The sequence below is a fragment of the Oncorhynchus kisutch genome, linkage group LG13, assembly GCF_002021735.2.
Source record: "Oncorhynchus kisutch isolate 150728-3 linkage group LG13, Okis_V2, whole genome shotgun sequence".
NCBI classification, from domain to species: domain Eukaryota; kingdom Metazoa; phylum Chordata; class Actinopteri; order Salmoniformes; family Salmonidae; genus Oncorhynchus; species Oncorhynchus kisutch.
This window is the reverse complement of record NC_034186.2, coordinates 73,626,931-73,651,030: the sequence shown is the minus strand read 5'-3', so window position 1 is coordinate 73,651,030 and position 24,100 is coordinate 73,626,931. Positions and strand designations below refer to the sequence as shown.

The 24,100-nt window shown below is 40.6% G+C and overlaps 1 pseudogene; it reads left to right on the top strand.

Moving 5' to 3' along the window:
- Positions 1 to 14,510: 14,510 nt before the first annotated feature.
- LOC109880145 (protein kinase C alpha type-like) overlaps positions 14,511 to 24,100 on the top strand; it is a 35,020-nt pseudogene continuing 25,430 nt past the window's right edge.

Genomic DNA, 24,100 nt, shown 5'->3' with positions numbered 1-24,100 from the left:
CATATTGGAGTATAAACTAGGTCCATTGTTGAGTTACCAGTTGAGTATGAACCCCCAGGTCCATGTTGAGTTTACAAGTGAGTATATACACACTCAGGTCCATGTTTGAGTTACCAGGTGAGCATAAACTCAGGTCCATGTTGAGTTACCAGTGAGCATAAACTCAGGTCCAATGTTGAGTTACCAGTGAGTATAAATCAGGTCCATTATGAGTTACCAGTGAGTATAAACACAGGTCCATGTTGAGTTACCAGTGAGTATAAACTCTGAGGTTCATATTGAGTTACCAGTGAGTATAACCTCTGAGGTCCATGTTGAGTTACCAGTGAGTATAAACTCAGGTCCATGTTGAGTTACCAGTGAGTATAAACGCAGGTCCATCTTGAGTTACCAGTGAGTATAAATTCAGGTCCATGTTGAGTTACCAGTGAGTATAAACTCAGGTCCATGTTGAGTTACCAGTGAGTATAAACTCTGAGGTTCATATTGAGTTACCAGTGAGTATAACCTCTGAGGTCCATGTTGAGTTACCAGTGAGTATGAACTCAGGTCCATGTTGAGTTACCAGTGAGTATAAACTCAGGTCCATGTTGAGTAATACCAGTGAGTATAAACTCAGGTTCATATTGAGTATAAACTCAGGTAAATGTTGAGGTACCAGTGAGTATGAACTCAGGTCCATGTTGAGTTACCAGTGAGTATAAACTCAGGTCCATGTTGAGTTACCAGTGAGTATAAACTCAGGTCCATGTTGAGTTACCAGTGAGTATAAATTCAGGTCCATGTTCAGTTACCAGTGAGTATAAACTCAGGTCCATGTTGAGTTACCAGTGAGCATAAACTCAGGTACATGTTGAGTTACCAGTGAGTATAAACTCAGGTCCATGTTGAGTTACCAGTGAGTATGAACTCAGGTCCATGTTGAGTAATACCAGTGAGTATAAACTCAGGTTCATATTGAGTATAAACTCAGGTAAATGTTGAGTTACCAGTGAGTATGAACTCAGGTCCATGTTGAGTTACCAGTGAGTATAAACTTAGGTCCATGTTGAGTTACCAGTGAGTATAAACTCTGAGGTCCATGTTGAGTTACCAGTGAATATAAACTCAGGTCCATGTTGAGTTACCAGTGAGTATAAAGTCAGGTCCATGTTGAATTACCAGTGAGTATAAACTCTGAGTTCCATGTTGAGTTACCAGTGAGTATAAACTCAGGTCCATGTTGAGTTACCAGTGAGAAAACTCAGGTCCATGTTGAGTTACCAGTGAGTATAAACTCAGGTCCATGTTGAGTTACCAGTGAGAAAACTCAGGTCCATGTTGAGTTACCAGTGAGTATAAACTCAGGTCCATGTTGAGTTACCAGTGAGTATAAACTTTGAGGTCTATGTCGAGTTACCAGTGAGTATAAATTCAGGTCCATGTTGAGTTACCAGTGAGTATAAACTCAGGTCCATGTTGAGTTACCAGTGAGTATAAACTTTGAGGTCCATGTCGTGTTACCAGTGAGTATAAACTCAGGTCCATGTTGAGTTACCAGTGAGTATAAACTCAGGTCCATGTTGAGTTAACAGTGAGTATAAACTTTGAGGTCCGTGTCGAGTTACCAGTGAGTATAAATTCAGGTCCATGTTGAGTTACCAGTGAGTATAAACTCTGAGGTTCATATTGAGTTACCAGTGAATATAAACTCAGGTCAATGTTGAGTTACCAGTGAGTATAAACTCAGGTCCATGTTCAGTTACCAGTGAGAAGACTCAGGTCCATGTTGAGTTACCAGTGAGTATAAACTCAGGTCCATGTTGAGTTACCAGTGAGTATAAACTTTGAGATCAATGTTGAGTTACCAGTGAGTATAAACTCAGGTCCATGTTCAGTTACCAGTGAGTATAAACTCTGAGGTCCATGTTGAGTTACCAGTGAGTATAAACTCAGGTTCATATTCAGTTACCAGTGAGTATAAACTCAGGTTCATATTGAGTTACCAATGAATATAAACTCAGGTCAATGTTGCGTTACCAGTGAGTATAAACTCAGGTCCATGTTCAGTTACCAGTGAGTGTAAACTCAGGTCCATGTTGAGTTACCAGTGAGTATAAACTTTGAGGTCCATGTCGAGTTACCAGTGAGTATAAATTCAGGTCCATGTTGAGTTACCAGTGAGTATAAACTCTGAGGTTCATATTGAGTTACCAGTGAGTATTAACTCGGGTTCATATTGATTTACCAGTGAGTATAAACTCAGGTCCATGTTCAGTTACCAGTGAGTATAAACTCAGGTCCATGTTCAGTTACCAGTGAGTATAAACTCAGGTCCATGTTGAGTTACCAGTGAGTATAAACTTTGAGGTCCATGTCGAGTTACCAGTGAGTATAAATTCAGGTCCATGTTGAGTTACCAGTGAGTATAAACTCTGAGGTTCATATTGAGTTACCAGTGAGTATTAACTCGGGTTCATATTGATTTACCAGTGAGTATAAACTCAGGTCCATGTTCAGTTACCAGTGAGAATAAACTCAGGTCAATGTTGAGTTACCATTGAATATAAACTCAGGTCCATGTTGAGTTACCAGTGAGTATAAACTCAGGTCCATGTTGAGTTACCAGTGAGTATAAACTCTGAGGTCCATGTTTAGTTACCAGTGAGTATAAACTCAGGTTCATGTTGAGTTACCAGTGAGTATAAACTCTGAGGTCCATGTTTAGTTACCAGTGAGTATAAACTCTGAGGTCCATGTTTAGTTACCAGTGAGTATAAACTCTGAGGTCCATGTTTAGTTACCAGTGAGTATAAACTCTGAGGTCAATGTTGAGTTACCAGTGAGTATAAACTCAGGTCCATGTTGAGTTACCAGTGAGTATAAACTCAGGTCCATGTTGAGTTACCAGTGAGTATAAATTCAGGTCCATGTTCAGTTACCAGTGAGTATAAACTTAGGTCCATGTTAAGTTACCAGTGAGCATAAACTCAGGTAGATGTTGAGTTACCAGTGAGTATAAACTCAGGTCCATGTTGAGTTACAAGTGAGTATGAACTCAGGTCCATGTTGAGTTACCAGTGAGTATAAACTCAGTTCCATGTTGCCTTACCAGTGAATAGAAACTCTGAGGTCCATGTTGAGTAATACCAGTGAGTATAAACTCAGGTCCATGTTGAATTACCAGTGAGTATAAACTTAGGTCCATGTTGAGTTACCAGTGAGTATAAACTCTGAGGTCCATGTTGAGTGACCAGTGAATATAAACTCAGGTCCATGTTGAGTTACCAGTGAGTATAAACTCTGAGGTCAATGTTGAGTTACCAGTGAGTATAACCTCTGAGGTCCATGTTGAGTTACCAGTGAGTATGAACTCAGGTCCATGTTGAGTTACCAGTGAGTATAAACTCAGGTCCATGTTGAGTAATACCAGTGAGTATAAACTCAGGTTCATATTGAGTATAAACTCAGGTAAATGTTGAGTTACCAGTGAGTATAAATTCAGGTCCATGTTCAGTTACCAGTGAGTATAAACTCAGGTCCATGTTGAGTTACCAGTGAGCATAAACTCAGGTCCATGTCGAGTTACCAGTGAGCATAAACTCAGGTCCATGTTGAGTTACCAGTGAGTATAAACTCAGGTCCATTATGAGTTACCAGTGAGTATAAACACAGGTCCATGTTGAGTTACCAGTGAGTATAAACTCAGGTCCATGTTGAGTTACCAGTGAGTATAAACTCTGAGGTTCATATTGAGTTACCAGTGAGTATAACCTCTGAGGTCCATGTTGAGTTACCAGTGAGTATAAACTCAGGTCCATGTTGAGTTACCAGTGAGTATAAACGCAGGTCCATCTTGAGTTACCAGTGAGTATAAATTCAGGTCCATGTTGAGTTACCAGTGAGTATAAACTCAGGTCCATGTTGAGTTACCAGTGAGTATAAACTCTGAGGTTCATATTGAGTTACCAGTGAGTATAACCTCTGAGGTCCATGTTGAGTTACCAGTGAGTATGAACTCAGGTCCATGTTGAGTTACCAGTGAGTATAAACTCAGGTCCATGTTGAGTAATACCAGTGAGTATAAACTCAGGTTCATATTGAGTATAAACTCAGGTAAATGTTGAGTTACCAGTGAGTATGAACTCAGGTCCATGTTGAGTTACCAGTGAGTATAAACTCAGGTCCATGTTGAGTTACCAGTGAGTATAAACTCAGGTCCATGTTGAGTTACCAGTGAGTATAAATTCAGGTCCATGTTCAGTTACCAGTGAGTATAAACTCAGGTCCATGTTGAGTTACCAGTGAGTATGAACTCAGGTCCATGTTGAGTAATACCAGTGAGTATAAACTCAGGTTCATATTGAGTATAAACTCAGGTAAATGTTGAGTTACCAGTGAGTATGAACTCAGGTCCATGTTGAGTTACCAGTGAGTATAAACTTAGGTCCATGTTGAGTTACCAGTGAGTATAAACTCTGAGGTCCATGTTGAGTTACCAGTGAATATAAACTCAGGTCCATGTTGAGTTACCAGTGAGTATAAAGTCAGGTCCATGTTGAGTTACCAGTGAGTATAAACTCAGGTCCATGTTGAGTTACCAGTGAGAAAACTCAGGTCCATGTTGAGTTACCAGTGAGTATAAACTCAGGTCCATGTTGAGTTACCAGTGAGTATAAACTTTGAGGTCTATGTCGAGTTACCAGTGAGTATAAATTCAGGTCCATGTTGAGTTACCAGTGAGTATAAACTCAGGTCCATGATGAGTTACCAGTGAGTATAAATTCAGGTCCATGTTCAGTTACCAGTGAGTATAAACTCAGGTCCATGTTGAGTTACCAGTGAGCATAAACTCAGGTCCATGTCGAGTTACCAGTGAGCATAAACTCAGGTCCATGTTGAGTTACCAGTGAGTATAAACTCAGGTCCATTATGAGTTACCAGTGAGTATAAACACAGGTCCATGTTGAGTTACCAGTGAGTATAAACTCAGGTCCATGTTGAGTTACCAGTGAGTATAAACTCTGAGGTTCATATTGAGTTACCAGTGAGTATAACCTCTGAGGTCCATGTTGAGTTACCAGTGAGTATAAACTCAGGTCCATGTTGAGTTACCAGTGAGTATAAACGCAGGTCCATCTTGAGTTACCAGTGAGTATAAATTCAGGTCCATGTTGAGTTACCAGTGAGTATAAACTCAGGTCCATGTTGAGTTACCAGTGAGTATAAACTCTGAGGTTCATATTGAGTTACCAGTGAGTATAACCTCTGAGGTCCATGTTGAGTTACCAGTGAGTATGAACTCAGGTCCATGTTGAGTTACCAGTGAGTATAAACTCAGGTCCATGTTGAGTAATACCAGTGAGTATAAACTCAGGTTCATATTGAGTATAAACTCAGGTAAATGTTGAGTTACCAGTGAGTATGAACTCAGGTCCATGTTGAGTTACCAGTGAGTATAAACTCAGGTCCATGTTGAGTTACCAGTGAGTATAAACTCAGGTCCATGTTGAGTTACCAGTGAGTATAAATTCAGGTCCATGTTCAGTTACCAGTGAGTATAAACTCAGGTCCATGTTGAGTTACCAGTGAGTATGAACTCAGGTCCATGTTGAGTAATACCAGTGAGTATAAACTCAGGTTCATATTGAGTATAAACTCAGGTAAATGTTGAGTTACCAGTGAGTATGAACTCAGGTCCATGTTGAGTTACCAGTGAGTATAAACTTAGGTCCATGTTGAGTTACCAGTGAGTATAAACTCTGAGGTCCATGTTGAGTTACCAGTGAATATAAACTCAGGTCCATGTTGAGTTACCAGTGAGTATAAAGTCAGGTCCATGTTGAGTTACCAGTGAGTATAAACTCAGGTCCATGTTGAGTTACCAGTGAGAAAACTCAGGTCCATGTTGAGTTACCAGTGAGTATAAACTCAGGTCCATGTTGAGTTACCAGTGAGTATAAACTTTGAGGTCTATGTCGAGTTACCAGTGAGTATAAATTCAGGTCCATGTTGAGTTACCAGTGAGTATAAACTCAGGTCCATGATGAGTTACCAGTGAGTATAAACTTTGAGGTCCATGTCGAGTTACCAGTGAGTATAAACTCAGGTCCATGTTGAGTTACCAGTGAGTATAAACTCAGGTCCATGTTGAGTTAACAGTGAGTATAAACTTTGAGGTCCGTGTCGAGTTACCAGTGAGTATAAATTCAGGTCCATGTTGAGTTACCAGTGAGTATAAACTCTGAGGTTCATATTGAGTTACCAGTGAATATAAACTCAGGTCAATGTTGAGTTACCAGTGAGTATAAACTCAGGTCCATGTTCAGTTACCAGTGAGAAGACTCAGGTCCATGTTGAGTTACCAGTGAGTATAAACTCAGGTCCATGTTGAGTTACCAGTGAGTATAAACTTTGAGATCAATGTTGAGTTACAAGTGAGTATAAACTCAGGTCCATGTTCAGTTACCAGTGAGTATAAACTCTGAGGTCCATGTTGAGTTACCAGTGAGTATAAACTCAGGTTCATATTCAGTTACCAGTGAGTATAAACTCAGGTTCATATTGAGTTACCAATGAATATAAACTCAGGTCAATGTTGCGTTACCAGTGAGTATAAACTCAGGTCCATGTTCAGTTACCAGTGAGTGTAAACTCAGGTCCATGTTGAGTTACCAGTGAGTATAAACTCAGGTCCATGTTGAGTTACCAGTGAGTATAAACTCTGAGGTTCATATTGAGTTACCAGTGAGTATTAACTCGGGTTCATATTGATTTACCAGTGAGTATAAACTCAGGTCCATGTTCAGTTACCAGTGAGAATAAACTCAGGTCAATGTTGAGTTACCATTGAATATAAACTCAGGTCCATGTTGAGTTACCAGTGAGCATAAACTCAGGTCCATGTTGAGTTACCAGTGAGCATAAACTCAGGTCCATGTTGAGTTACCAGTGAGTATAAACTCAGGTCCATTATGAGTTACCAGTGAGTATAAACACAGGTCCATGTTGAGTTACCAGTGAGTATAAACTCTGAGGTTCATATTGAGTTACCAGTGAGTATAACCTCTGAGGTCCATGTTGAGTTACCAGTGAGTATAAACTCAGGTCCATGTTGAGTTACCAGTGAGTATAAACGCAGGTCCATCTTGAGTTACCAGTGAGTATAAATTCAGGTCCATGTTGAGTTACCAGTGAGTATAAACTCAGGTCCATTATGAGTTACCAGTGAGTATAAACACAGGTCCATGTTGAGTTACCAGTGAGTATAAACTCTGAGGTTCATATTGAGTTACCAGTGAGTATAACCTCTGAGGTCCATGTTGAGTTACCAGTGAGTATGAACTCAGGTCCATGTTGAGTTACCAGTGAGTATAAACTCAGGTCCATGTTGAGTAATACCAGTGAGTATAAACTCAGGTTCATATTGAGTATAAACTCAGGTAAATGTTGAGTTACCAGTGAGTATGAACTCAGGTCCATGTTGAGTTACCAGTGAGTATAAACTCAGGTCCATGTTGAGTTACCAGTGAGTATAAACTCAGGTCCATGTTGAGTTACCAGTGAGTATAAATTCAGGTCCATGTTCAGTTACCAGTGAGTATAAACTCAGGTCCATGTTGAGTTACCAGTGAGCATAAACTCAGGTACATGTTGAGTTACCAGTGAGTATAAACTCAGGTCCATGTTGAGTTACCAGTGAGTATGAACTCAGGTCCATGTTGAGTAATACCAGTGAGTATAAACTCAGGTTCATATTGAGTATAAACTCAGGTAAATGTTGAGTTACCAGTGAGTATGAACTCAGGTCCTTGTTGAGTTACCAGTGAGTATAAACTTAGGTCCATGTTGAGTTACCAGTGAGTATAAACTCTGAGGTCCATGTTGAGTTACCAGTGAATATAAACTCAGGTCCATGTTGAGTTACCAGTGAGTATAAAGTCAGGTCCATGTTGAGTTACCAGTGAGTATAAACTCTGAGTTCCATGTTGAGTTACCAGTGAGTATAAACTCAGGTCCATGTTGAGTTACCAGTGAGAAAACTCAGGTCCATGTTGAGTTACCAGTGAGTATAAACTCAGGTCCATGTTGAGTTACCAGTGAGAAAACTCAGGTCCATGTTGAGTTACCAGTGAGTATAAACTCAGGTCCATGTTGAGTTACCAGTGAGTATAAACTTTGAGGTCTATGTCGAGTTACCAGTGAGTATAAATTCAGGTCCATGTTGCGTTACCAGTGAGTATAAACTCAGGTCCATGTTGAGTTACCAGTGAGTATAAACTTTGAGGTCCATGTCGTGTTACCAGTGAGTATAAACTCAGGTCCATGTTGAGTTACCAGTGAGTATAAACTCAGGTCCATGTTGAGTTAACAGTGAGTATAAACTTTGAGGTCCGTGTCGAGTTACCAGTGAGTATAAATTCAGGTCCATGTTGAGTTACCAGTGAGTATAAACTCTGAGGTTCATATTGAGTTACCAGTGAATATAAACTCAGGTCAATGTTGAGTTACCAGTGAGTATAAACTCAGGTCCATGTTCAGTTACCAGTGAGAAGACTCAGGTCCATGTTGAGTTACCAGTGAGTATAAACTCAGGTCCATGTTGAGTTACCAGTGAGTATAAACTTTGAGATCAATGTTGAGTTACCAGTGAGTATAAACTCAGGTCCATGTTCAGTTACCAGTGAGTATAAACTCTGAGGTCCATGTTGAGTTACCAGTGAGTATAAACTCAGGTTCATATTCAGTTACCAGTGAGTATAAACTCAGGTTCATATTGAGTTACCAATGAATATAAACTCAGGTCAATGTTGCATTACCAGTGAGTATAAACTCAGGTCCATGTTCAGTTACCAGTGAGTGTAAACTCAGGTCCATGTTGAGTTACCAGTGAGTATAAACTTTGAGGTCCATGTCGAGTTACCAGTGAGTATAAATTCAGGTCCATGTTGAGTTACCAGTGAGTATAAACTCTGAGGTTCATATTGAGTTACCAGTGAGTATTAACTCGGGTTCATATTGATTTACCAGTGAGTATAAACTCAGGTCCATGTTCAGTTACCAGTGAGTATAAACTCAGGTCCATGTTCAGTTACCAGTGAGTATAAACTCAGGTCCATGTTGAGTTACCAGTGAGTATAAACTTTGAGGTCCATGTCGAGTTACCAGTGAGTATAAATTCAGGTCCATGTTGAGTTACCAGTGAGTATAAACTCTGAGGTTCATATTGAGTTACCAGTGAGTATTAACTCGGGTTCATATTGATTTACCAGTGAGTATAAACTCAGGTCCATGTTCAGTTACCAGTGAGTATAAACTCAGGTCCATGTTCAGTTACCAGTGAGTATAAACTCAGGTCCATGTTGAGTTACCAGTGAGTATAAACTTTGAGGTCCATGTCGAGTTACCAGTGAGTATAAATTCAGGTCCATGTTGAGTTACCAGTGAGTATAAACTCTGAGGTTCATATTGAGTTACCAGTGAGTATTAACTCGGGTTCATATTGATTTACCAGTGAGTATAAACTCAGGTCCATGTTCAGTTACCAGTGAGAATAAACTCAGGTCAATGTTGAGTTACCATTGAATATAAACTCAGGTCCATGTTGAGTTACCAGTGAGTATAAACTCAGGTCCATGTTGAGTTACCAGTGAGTATAAACTCTGAGGTCCATGTTTAGTTACCAGTGAGTATAAACTCAGGTTCATGTTGAGTTACCAGTGAGTATAAACTCTGAGGTCCATGTTTAGTTACCAGTGAGTATAAACTCTGAGGTCCATGTTTAGTTACCAGTGAGTATAAACTCTGAGGTCCATGTTTAGTTACCAGTGAGTATAAACTCTGAGGTCAATGTTGAGTTACCAGTGAGTATAAACTCTGAGGTCCATGTTTAGTTACCAGTGAGTTTAAACTCAGGTCCATGTTGTTGTCTCATATTGTTCCTCTTACTTTGGGAAGATAGATTGCTTGTTTATCGTTCCACATAATACAGTATTATAGCTTAAAAAACATAAAGGAACAGATTTATGAAATGTTATAGTAAAGTTATAGTAAATGTTATAGTAAATGGTATAGTGAATGTTATATGTTAGTAAATGGTATAGTGAATGTTATAGTAAATGTCATAGTTAATGGATGGTATAGTGAATGTTACAGTAAATGTTATAGTAAATTTTGTAGTTAATGTTAATAAAAATTATAGCAGATGTTATAGGAAATGTTAGTAAATGTTATAGTGAATAGTATAGTGAATGTTATTATGAATGGTATGGTGAATGTTATAATGAATGTTATAGTGAATGTTATAATGAATGGTATAGTGAATGTTATAAGGAATGTTATAGTGAATGTTACAGTAAATGTTATAGTAAATGTTATAGTTAATGTATAAAAAAATGTTATAGCAGATGTTATAGGAAATGTTAGTAAATGTTATAGTGAATGTTATAGTGAATGTTATTATGAATGGTATAGTGAATGTTATTATGAATGGTATAGTGAATGTTATAATGAATGGTATAGTGAATGTTATAATGAATGGTATAGTGAATGTTATAGTGAATGGTGTAGTGAACGGTGTAGTAAATGTTACAGTTCATTTTATAGTTAATGTTATATTAAATGTCATTGTAAATGTTGTAGTAAATGTTGTAGTAAATATTATAGTGAATATTATAGTGAATGTTATTATGAATGTTATAGTAAATGTTAGTAATGTCATAGTAAATGTTGTAGTAAATGTTGCCGTAAATGGTGTAGTAAAGATTATAGTAAATATTATAGTGAATGTTATTATGAATGTTATAGTAAATGTTAGTAATGTCATAGTAAATGTCATAGTAACTGTCATATTAAATGTTGTAGTAAATGTTGTTGTAAATAGTATAGTAAATATTATAGTGAATGTTATTATGGATGTTATAGTAAATGTTAGTAATGTCATAGTAAATGTCATAGTAACGGGCATAGTAAATGTCGTAGTAAATGTTGTAGTAAATATTATAGTAAATATTATAGTGAATGTTATTATGAATGTTATAGTAAATGTTAGTAATGGCATAGTAAATGTCATAGTAACTGTCATAGTAAATGGTGTAGTAAATGTTGTAGTAAATATTATAGTAAATATTATAGTGAATGTTATTATGAATGTTATAGTAAATGTTTGTAATGTCACAGTAAATGGCATAGTAACTGTCATAGTAAATGTTGTAGTAAATGTTGTAGTAAATATTATAGTAAATATTATTATGAATGTTATAGTAAATGTTAGTAATGTCATAGTAAATGTCATAGTAACTGTCATAGTAAATGTTGTAGTGAATGTTGTAGTAAATGTTGTAGTAAATATTATAGTAAATGTTATAGTGAATGTTATTATGAATGTTATAGTGAATGTTAGTAATGTCATAGTAAATGTCATAGTAAATGGCATAGTAACTGTCATAGTAAATGTCATAGTAAATGTCATAGTAACTGTTATAGTAAATGTCATAGTAAATGTCATAGTAACTGTTATAGTAAATGTTGTAGTAAATGTTATCGTGAATGTTATGAGGGGATAAAACAGAGAACCCAGAACGAACAGGGAAGTAACGTTTTTGATTTATTCTGGTTTTAGCTTTGGTTTGATCATCTTTTATTTGTTTTTATAAATAACAGGAGACAATGTTGCAAGCATAAGACCTTATTCAGGGGATCTGTCAGTCTGGCTCTGAAAGAGAGCTGTGATCACCTGATTGTTAGTGGTGAAGTCATACAATGACAAACATTATCTTCCTGTAGCCCAGTGACTGAGTCAGTGTGTGATGGGACAGAGTGACAGGAAGCAATTTCAATTCAAACAGACTGTGAGAATGTAACAACGTGACTGAAAGGAAGGCCAGATCACTCCCTGTCTGCTGCTAGCTGGAAGGCTAATGTTCAAATGACATGTATCATGTGGAGATAACACACACACACACACATGCGCACGCACACACAAGCACACACACACACACAAACCACACTCTTATCTTGCTCGCTGACACCATTTTGCTCTCTAACAATCTTGCTAATTATAATAGTTAATTAATGGCGGTGTGGCAGTGTCTTCATCAGGAGACTAACAACCTACATTTTCGTTCATTAGACCTTTAATCCTATGATCCCTCTCTCCATCTCTCCGTCCCTCTCCATCAGCCCATTTCTTTCTCTCTCATCACCTCATCCCCTGCCTGTACAGTATATCTCTATCTCAACCACTCTCTCTCTCTTTTCTCTCTCATGCTGTCCATCCTTCTCCCTCTCTCTGTTCGATGTCAGTGTTAACATGGTGTATTTTTACTACTGTCTCATATGAGGTCGTAAACCTTCTGTGTGTGTGTGTCTGCTTGTATTCCATTAAAACCCTTTCTCACCATGTGAGGAGGGTCAAATAACACCAGACGCCCCTCTCTGAGAAACTGCATTACCCATAAGCCTCAGTGTGACCTGGATTGAGGTACAGAGGGACTACAGTATTGAGGCGATGGTTCACTGCCTCTACCACTTGCCACCAGAGATGACTAATGATAACCACCACTGGTTGTACATAGACCCATGTTCCATATCCCCATTCCACTGAATAACAGTACTATTCCATATCTCCATTCCACTGAATAACAGTACTATTCCATATCTCCTTTCCACTGAATAACAGTACTATTCCATATCTCCTTTCCACTGAATAACAGTACTATTCCCCATCTCCATTCCACTGAATAACAGTACTATTCCATATCTCCATTCCACTGAATAACAGTACTATTTCATATCTCCATTCCACTGAATAACAGTACTATTCCATATCTCCATTCCACTGAATAACAGTACTATTCCCCATCTCCATTCCACTGGAAAAACAGTACTGTTCCCCATCTCCATTCCACTGGAAAAACAGTTTTGTTCCCTATCTCCATTCCACTGGAAAAACAGTTTTGTTCCCTATCTCTATTCCACTGGAAAAACAGTTTTGTTCCCTATCTCTATTCCACTGGAAAAACAGTTTTGTTCCCTATCTCCATTCCACTGGAAAAACAGTTTTGTTCCCTATCTCTATTCCACTGGAATAATTACCAAGTTATTCACATCAAATGGGCCTTGATCATTCCACAGGCTGTTCTGAATATGGTCCAACCATTACTGCCAACACTCCTGTCAGCTAGTTGTAAGGCAACAGATTGTGTACTAGGATATTGATGATTAACCCTTGATAGACTGGTGTTGTTTAGAGACACTGATCTATCAAGAGCATCCGTCTGTCTTACTCCTTCCTCTCTATCAGTCTGTCACTGTGAGTGTTAAGTGTTAGACTGTTGGTCGGTGTTAGTCCATATTGATGGTGGCAAAATGGCCCCCCTTCTTCTCCCTCCATCACTTGCTCTCTCGCTTTGTCTCTCTCCAGAGAGATGTAACCCAGATTTCAAAATGAATTGCTGCCTATTCCCCCTCCCCACTCCCTCCCTCCCTCCTATCTTTCTCTCCTTTCTCTCCTATCCCGTCTTCCTCTTGGTAAAACAGAATGAATCTTGAAAAGAGATTTCCATCACTCCATCTCTTCTCCCTCTTCACCCTGTGTGGGTTAACTTAACAGATACATAGCAGTCCACTCCTCTGTCTTCTCTCGTTCTTGGAAAGCTTCAATCTCATCCCTTGTTACTTGCTCTTTTTTTGTAGGCAGCTCTTTTTCCCAGCTCTTCCTCCCTGCCACCACTTGCCTCTCTCTTTCCTTCACTTTTTCTTTTTTGATGTGACCAGCGACAGGTTCAGAGCGATAGCAGGCTGCCTATCAAAGGAGGAGAGATAAAGAGAGGGGGAGAGGAAGAGGAGAAGCCTGCTCTTTGATCAAGTCTGTCAGCCCAAACAACCACAAATACAGGTAATGTCTCTCTCTTTCTCTTTGTTTCTCCCTCTCTCCTTCCACTTATATCTCCACACAGCTTTCCACTCTGTTCCTTATTTGTTGAGGATTTCCTTTTTTTCTTGTATTTGTTTGTTCTGTTTCTGTGTTCTTTCAGCCCTATTTCAGCCCTCTTTCAGCCCTCTTTCAGCCCTCCCTGTCTCTGGTATTCACCCATTGGATCGATTTCCTCCATCTTCCAGTGTGCCATAATCATTTCAACAGGTCCTGTTTGCTATGCTGTACGCTCTCTGCTTATTTACTTATTCATTCAATCTCTGTTGTGGTTTCATTTATCATTTAGCAGTCTGCTACTCCTCTTCTCTCAGTTAAATTTTTCACATTTCCTCACTTTTGACTCATATAGACTGTACATGAGAATACAGTCCAAACTTTTATGGAGAAATTAACACAATATCAAATCAGGATAAAGAGGAAGGAGACAAGGACAGAGAGGGTACCAGTTCTAATATTGGAGTAGTGTGGGGGGTGGGGGGGTGCAACAGGAGGTGCAGTTGACATGTGATAAGGGTGTTTGGTTGTCAGGGCAACTCAGGGTGTTTGGTTGTCAGGGGAATGTGGGAGGTTGCAGTTGGCGTGGCGATGAGGATAGATGGGGTGAGAGAGAGAAAGCGATCGAGTATGAAGTGGGACATATGTGGGACACAGTGTGAATTTCACTAATTGTTCTGTGTCTCTGGGTCTCTGAGGAGAGCTCTGTCTCAATGTGTGAATTAACCTCTCTCCTTTTTATACATTCTCCCTCCCTCTCCCTCTGCTCATCCCTCTGTCCCCTGTCTGGGTTCTTTTATTCTCTCTCTCGCTCTCGCTCTCTCTCTCTCTCTCTCTCTCTCTCTCTCTCTCTCTCTCGCTCTCTCTCTCTCTCTCTCTCTCTCTCTCTCTCTCTCTCTCTCTCTCTCACTCAATCTCTCTCTCTCTCTCTCTCTCTCTCTCTCGCTCTTTCTCTCTGTCTCTCGCTCTCTCTCTCCCGCTCTCTCTCTCTCTCTCTCTCTCTCTCTCTCTCTCTCTCTCTCTCTCTCACTACTATCCACCCATTTCATCTCCATCTGTCCTCTACCCTCCTCTCTCTTCCTCTTTCCCCTCTCCTCCTATCCCTCCTCTCCATCACCTCTCCTTTCCCCTCTCCTTCCATCCCTCCAGGAAGCATGTCTACTCCCGTGTCTCCGTCCCCCTCCCTCTCCCCCCTGACCCTGGCCTCCCTGAGGCCACCCCTGGGGCCTCTCCCCTGCCCTCCCCCCTCACCCCCCCTCCCAGGGTGCCAGTGTTCCAGAGGAAGGGGGCGCTGAAACACAAGAGGATCATCGAGGTCAAGGACCACCAGTTCACTGCTCGCTTCTTCAAACAGCCCACCTTCTGCAGCCACTGCACTGACTTTATCTGGTAAATACACACACACACACAGCGAAATACACACACACAGCGAAATATACACACAACTTAATACACACTCAGGTAAATACACACACACAGCGAAATACACACACACACAGCGAAATACACACACACAGCGAAATACACACACACACAGCGAAATACACACACACACACACAGTCGAAATACACACACACAGTGAAATACACACACACACACACACACAGTGAAATACACACACATAGCGAATTACACACATACAGCTAAATACACACACAGCTTAATACACACTCAGGGAAATACACACACACACAGTGAAATACACACACACAGCTAAATACACACACACAGTGAAATACACACACATAGCGAATTACACACATACAGCTAAATACACACACAGCTTAATACACACTCAGGGAAATACACACACACAGTGAAATACACACACAGCTAAATACACACAACAGAAAACATGCTTCACTAGTTCCCAGCTCGCCTCTGCAAACCTCCCACAAACTGCAGCCCCTGCACAGCCTTCACCTGGTAACCCACACTTACACACACACACACATTATGAATGTGCAGAAACCCGTACTTACAATCACATTATGAATCTGCAGAAACCCACACTTACACACACATTATGAATCTGCAGAAACACACACTTACACACACATTTTGAATCTGCAGAAACCCACACTTACACACACATTATGAATCTGCAGAAACCCACACTTACAATCACATTATGAATCTGCAGAAACCCACACTTTCACACACATTATGAATCTGCAGAAACCCACACTTTCACACACATTATGAATCTGCAGAAACCCACACTTACACACACATTATGAATCAGCAGAAACCCACACTTACAATCACATTATGAATCTGCAGAAACCCACACTTACACACACATTATGAATCTGCAGAAACCCACATTTACACACACATTATGAATCTGCAGAAACCCACACTTACAATCACATTATGAATCTGCAGAAACCCACACTTACACACACATTATGAATCTGCAGAAACCCACACTTACACACACATTATGAATCTGCAGAAACCCACACTTATACACACATTATGAATCTGCAGAAACCCACACTTACACACACATTTTGAATCTGCAGAAACCCACACTTACACACATATTATGAATCTGCAGAAACCCACACTTACACACACATTATGAATCAGCAGAAACCCACACTTACAATCACATTATGAATCTGCAGAAACCCACACTTACAATCACATTATGAATCTGCAGAAACCCACACTTACAATCACATTATGAATCAGCAGAAACCCACCCTTACACACACATTATGAATCTGCAGAAACCCACACTTTCACACACATTATGAATCTGCAGAAACCCACACTTACACACACATTATGAATCAGCAGGTACCCACACTTACAATCACATTATGAATGTGCAGAAACCCACACTTACAATCACATTATGAATCTGCAGAAACCCACACTTACAATCACATTATGAATCTGCAGAAACCCACACTTACACACACATTATGAATCTGCAGAAACCCACACTTACAAGACACATTATGAATCTGCAGAAACCCACACTTACACACACATTATGAATCTTCAGAAAACCACACTTACACACACATTATGAATCTGCAGAAACCCACACTTACACACACATTATGAATCAGCAGAAACTCACACTTACAATCACATTATGAATCTGCAGAAACCCACACTTACAATCACATTATGAATCTGCAGAAACCCACACTTACAATTACATTATGAATCTGCAGAAACCCACACTTACACACACATTATGAATCTGCAGAAACCCACACTTACAATCACATTATGAATAAGCAGAAACCCACACTTACAAACACATTATGAATCAGCAGAAACCCACACTTACAGACACTTTATGAATCTGCAGAAACCCACACTGACACACACATTATGAATCTGCAGAAACCCACAATTACACACACATTATGAATCTGCTGAAACCCACACTTATAATCACATTATGATTCTGCAGAAACCCACACTTACAATCACATTATGAATCTGCAGAAACCCAAACTTACACACCATTATGAATCTGCAGAAATCCACACTTACACACACATTATGAATCTGCAGAAACCCACACTTACACACACATTATGAATCTGCAGAAACCCACACTTACACACACATTATGAATCTGCAGAAACCCACACTTACACACACATTTTGAATCTGCAGAAACCCACACTTACACACACATTATGAATCTGCAGAAACCCACACTTACACACACATTATGAATCAGCAGAAACCCACACTTACAATCACATTATGAATCTGCAGAAACCCACACTTACAATCACATTATGAATCTGCAGAAACCCACACTTTCACACACATTATGAATCTGCAGAAACCCACACTTACACACACACATTTTGAATCTGCAGAAACCCACACTTACACACACATTATGAATCTGCAGAAACCCACACTTACACACACATTATGAATCTGCAGAAACCCACACTTACACACACATTATGAATCTGCAGAAACCCACACTTACACACACATTATGAATCTGCAGAAACCCACACTTACACACACATTATGAATCTGCAGAAACCCACACTTACACACACATTATGAATCAGCAGAAACCCACACGTACACACACATTATGAATCTGCAGAAACCCACACTTACAATCACATTATGAATCTGCAGAAACCCACACTTACAATCACATTATGAATCTGCAGAAACCCACACTTACAATCACATTATGAATCTGCAGAAACCCACACTTACAATCACATTATGAATCAGCAGAAACCCACACTTACACACACATTATGAATCTGCAGAAACCCACACTTACACACACATTATGAATCTGCAGAAACCCACACTTACACACACATTATGAATCTGCAGAAACCCACACTTACAATCACATTATGAATCTGCAGAAACCCACACTTACAATCACATTATGAATCTGCAGAAACCCACACTTACACACACATTATGAATCTGCAGAAACCCACACTTACAATCACATTATGAATCTGCAGAAACCCACACTTACACACACATTATGAATCTGCAGAAACCCACACTTACAAGACACATTATGAATCTGCAGAAACCCACACTTACACACACATTATGAATCTGCAGAAAACCACACTTACACACACATTATGAATCTGCAGAAACCCACACTTACACACACATTATGAATCAGCAGAAACCCACACTTACAATCACATTATGAATCTGCAGAAACCCACACTTACAATCACATTATGAATCAGCAGATTACCATACTTACACACACATTATGAATCTGCAGAAACCCACATTTACACACACATTATGAATCAGCAGAAACCCACACTTACACACACATTATGAATCTGCAGAAACCCACACTTACAATCACATTATGAATCTGCAGAAACCCACACTTACAAACACATTATGAAATTGCAGAAACCCACACTTACAATCACATTATGAATCTGCAGATACCCACACTTACACACACTTTATGAATCTGCAGAAAACCACACTTACACACACATTATGAATCTGCAGAAACCCACACTTACACACACATTATGAATCAGCAGAAACCCACACTTACAATCACATTATGAATCTGCAGAAACCCACACTTACAATCACATTATGAATCAGCAGATTCCCATACTTACACACACATTATGAATCTGCAGAAACCCACATTTACACACACATTATGAATCAGCAGAAACCCACACTTACACACACATTATGAATCTGCAGAAACCCACACTTACAAACACATTATGAAATTGCAGAAACCCACACTTACAATCACATTATGAATCTGCAGATACCCACACTTACACACACTTTATGAATCTGCAGAAACCCACACTGACACACACATTATGAATCTGCAGAAACCCACACTTACACACACATTATGAATCTGCTGAAACCCACACTTATAATCACATTATGATTCTGCAGAAACCCACACTTACAATCACATTATGAATCTGCAGAAACCCAAACTTACACACACATTATGAATCTGCAGAAACCCACACTTACACACACATTATGAATCTGCAGAAACCCACACTTACACAAACATTATGAATCTGCAGAAACCCACACTTACACACACATTATGAATCTGCAGAAACCCACACTTACACACACATTTTGAATCTGCAGAAACCCACACTTACACACACATTATGAATCTGCAGAAACCCACACTTACACACACATTATGAATCTGCAGAAACCCACACTTACAATCACATTATGAATCTGCAGAAACCCACACTTACACACACATTATGAATCTGCAGAAACCCACACTTACACACACATTATGAATCTGCAGAAACCCACACTTACAAGACACATTATGAATCTGCAGAAACCCACACTTACACACACATTATGAATCTGCAGAAAACCACACTTACACACACATTATGAATCAGCAGAAACCCACACTTACACACACATTATGAATCAGCAGAAGCCCACAGTTACAAACACTACAGATCTCAATAGTTCACTGGCCACCTCTTCAATCTTTCCACTAACTCTAAAACTGCAGCCACAGCACCAACTTCATCTGGTAAAACACACACACACCACTAGACAGTACAGTGTGTGTACACAGACACACACACACCACTAGACAGTACAGTGTGTGTACACAGACACAAAACACACACAGTAACACACGTGTTCATGCTCACACAGCCACCATACATGACCCAAGACTAGTTGGAAGCCCAGTATCACCTACAGTAAGCTCATTCTGGCAGACACACCCAAAGCAGGCAAGTGTAGAATCTGTGCGTGCACGTCTCTGTGGGTGGATGTGTGTGTGGACATATGGTGGAGAGGGTAGGCTGAGTGCAGGCCTCTCCTCTAGCCAACAGCCTCTGGGAAGTTTGCAGTACATTTCGGTGAATAACTTACAAATAACTCAAAGTTACAGTATGATTATTTAACAAAGGAGGAAAGATAGATATGGTAGCGCTCTCTTAGATTTTGGTTTGGTCGTTTAAAAATACACATCACAAAAATACCATAGCACTCCAGACAGCAGTCTTCCACACGAGTTACAGGCATCTCTCCATCTCTCCCTGTGGAGATTCTACTGGTTTCCTACAATAGACATGATAAAAGAGATCAGTACTACACAGTTCAAATCACATCCTCTAGGGCTGTATACTATTGACAACAAACACCAGGGGATTGAAAGGAGACTTTCTATTGTCAATATTCTGCCTGCAGGGCCTTTGTCGAGACTTCACAGGGTCTCCTCTCCATTCCCCTGGTACAGGAATAGATCGCTACACATTATCATATGACAGCCATGTACAGTGGGGCAAAAAAGTATTTAGTCAGCCACCAATTGTGCAAGTTCTCCCACTTAAAAAGATGAGACAGGCCTGTAATGTTCATCATAGGTAAACTTCAACAAACTAAAAAATCCTGAAAATCACATTGTAGGATTTTTTATGAATTTATTTGCAATTTATGGTGGAAAATAAGTATTTGGTCAATAACAAAAGTTTATCTCAATACTTTGTTATATACCCTTTGTTGGCAATGACAGAGGTCAAACGTTTTCTGTAAGTCTTCACAAGGTTTTCACACACTGTTGCTGGTATTTTGGCCAATTCCTCCATGCAGATCTCCTCTAGAGCAGTGATGTTTTGGGGCTGTTGCTGGGCAACACGGACTTTCAACTCCCTCCAAAGATTTTCTATGGGGTTGAGATCTGGAGACTGACTAGGCCACTCCAGGACCTTGAATTAAAAAAAATATATATATTTCACCTTTATTTAACCAGGTAGGCTAGTTGAGAACAAGTTCTCATTTACAACTGCGACCTGGCCAAGATAAAGCATAGCAGTGTGAACAGACAACACAGAGTTACACATGGAGTAAATAATTAACAAGTCAATAACACAGTAGAACAAAAAGGGGAATCTATATACATTGTGTGCAAGAGGCATGAGGAGGTAGGCGAATAATTACAATTTTGCAGATTAACACTGGAGTGATAAATGATCAGATGGACATGTACAGGTAGAGATATTGGTGTGCAAAAGAGCAGAAAAGTAAATAAATAAAAACAGTATGGGGATGAGGTAGGTGAAAATGGGTGGGCTATTTACCAATAGACTATGTACAGCTGCAGCGATCGGTTAGCTGCTCAGATAGCAGATGTTTGAAGTTGGTGAGAGAAAAATCTGCGATTTTTGCAATTCGTTCCAGTCACAGGCAGCAGAGTACTGGAACGAAAGGCGGCCAAATGAGGTGTTGGCTTTAGGGATGATCAGTGAGATACACCTGCTGGAGCGCGTGCTACGGATGGGTGTTGCCATCGTGACCAGTGAACTGAGATAAGGCGGAGCTTTACCTAGCATGGACTTGTAGATGACCTGGAGCCAGTGGGTCTGGCGACGAATATGTAGCGAGGGCCAGCCGACTAAAGCATACAAGTCGCAGTGGTGGGTGGTATAAGGTGCTTTAGTGACAAAACGGATGGCACTGTGATAAACTGCATCCAGTTTGCTGAGTAGAGTGTTGGAAGCAATTTTGTTGATGACATCGCCAAAGTCGAGGATCGGTAGGATAGTCAGTTTTACTAGGGTAAGTTTGGCGGCGTGAGTGAAGGAGGCTTTGTTGCGGAATAGAAAGCCGACTCTTGATTTGATTTTCGATTGGAGATGTTTGATATGAGTCTGGAAGAAGAGTTTACAGTCTAGCCAGACACCTAGGTACTTATAGATGTCCACATATTCAAGGTCGGGTGCAGGCAGCGAACGGTTGAAAAGCATGCATTTGGTTTTACTAGCGTTTAAGAGCAGTTGGAGGCCACGGAAGGAGTGTTGTATGGCATTGAAGCTCGTTTGGAGGTTAGATAGCACAGTGTCCAAGGACGGGCCGGAAGTATATAGAATGGTGTCGTCTGCGTAGAGGTGGATCAGGGAATCGCCCGCAGCAAGAGCAACATCATTGATATATACAGAGAAAAGAGTTGGCCCGAGAATTGAACCCTGTGGCACCCCCATAGAGACTGCCAGAGGACCGGACAGCATGCCCTCCGATTTGACACACTGAACTCTGTCTGCAAAGTAATTGGTGAACCAGGCAAGGCAGTCATCCGAAAAACCGAGGCTACTGAGTCTGCCGATAAGAATATGGTGATTGACAGAGTCGAAAGCCTTGGCAAGGTCGATGAAGACGGCTGCACAGTACTGTCTTTTATCGATGGCGGTTATGATATCGTTTAGTACCTTGAGCGTGGCTGAGGTGCACCCGTGACCGGCTCGGAAACCAGATTGCACAGCGGAGAAGGTACGGTGGGATTCGAGATGGTCAGTGACCTGTTTGGCTTTCGAAGACCTTAGATAGGCAGGGCAGGATGGATATAGGTCTGTAACAGTTTGGGTCCAGGGTGTCTCCCCCTCTGAAGAGGGGGATGGCTGCGGCAGCTTTCAAATCCTTGGGGATCTCAGACGATATGAAAGAGAGGTTGAACAGGCTGGTAATAGGGGTTGCGACAATGGCGGCGGATAGTTTCAGAAATAGAGGGTCCAGATTGTCAAGCCCAGCTGATTTGTACGGGTCCAGGTTTTGCAGCTCTTTCAGAACATCTGCTATCTGGATTTGGGTAAAGGAGAACCTGGAGAGGCTTGGGCGAGTAGCTGCGGGGGGGGCGGAGCTGTTGGCCGAGGTTGGAGTAGCCAGGCGGAAGGCATGGCCAGCCATTGAGAAATGCTTGTTGAAGTTTTCGATAATCATGGATTTATCGGTGGTGACCGTGTTACCTAGCCTCAGTGCAGTGGGCAGCTGGGAGGAGGTGCTCTTGTTCTCCATGGACTTCACAGTGTCCCAGAACTTTTTGGAGTTGGAGCTACAGGATGCAAACTTCTGCCTGAAGAAGCTGGCCTTAGCTTTCCTGACTGACTGTGTGTATTGGTTCCTGACTTCCCTGAACAGTTGCATATCGCGGGGACTATTCGATGCTATTGCAGTCCGCCACAGGATGTTTTTGTGCTGGTCGAGGGCAGTCAGGTCTGGAGTGAACCAAGGGCTGTATCTGTTCTTAGTTCTGCATTTTTTGAACGGAGCATGCCTATCTAAAATGGTGAGGAAGTTACTTTTAAAGAATGACCAGGCATCCTCAACTGACGGGATGAGGTCAATGTCCTTCCAGGATACCCGGGCCAGGTCGATTAGAAAGGCCTGCTCACAGAAGTGTTTTAGGGAGCGTTTGACAGTGTTGAGGGGTGGTCGTTTGACTGCGGCTCCGTAGCGGATACAGGCAATGAGGCAGTGATCGCTGAGATCCTGGTTGAAGACAGCGGAGGTGTATTTGGAGGGCCAGTTGGTCAGGATGACGTCTATGAGGGTGCCCTTGTTTACAAAGTTAGGGTTGTACCTGATGTGTTCCTTGATGATTTGTGTGAGATTGAGGGCAACTAGCTTAGATTGTAGGACTGCCGGGGTGTTAAGCATATCCCAGTTTAGGTCACCTAACAGAACAAACTCTGAAGCTAGATGGGGGGCGATCAATTCACAAATGGTGTCCAGGGCACAGCTGGGAGCTGAGGGGGGTCGGTAGCAGGCGGCAACAGTGAGAGACTTATTTCTGGAGAGAGTAATTTTAAAAATTAGTAGTTCGAACTGTTTGGGTATGGACCTGGAAAGTATGACATTACTTTGCAGGCTATCTC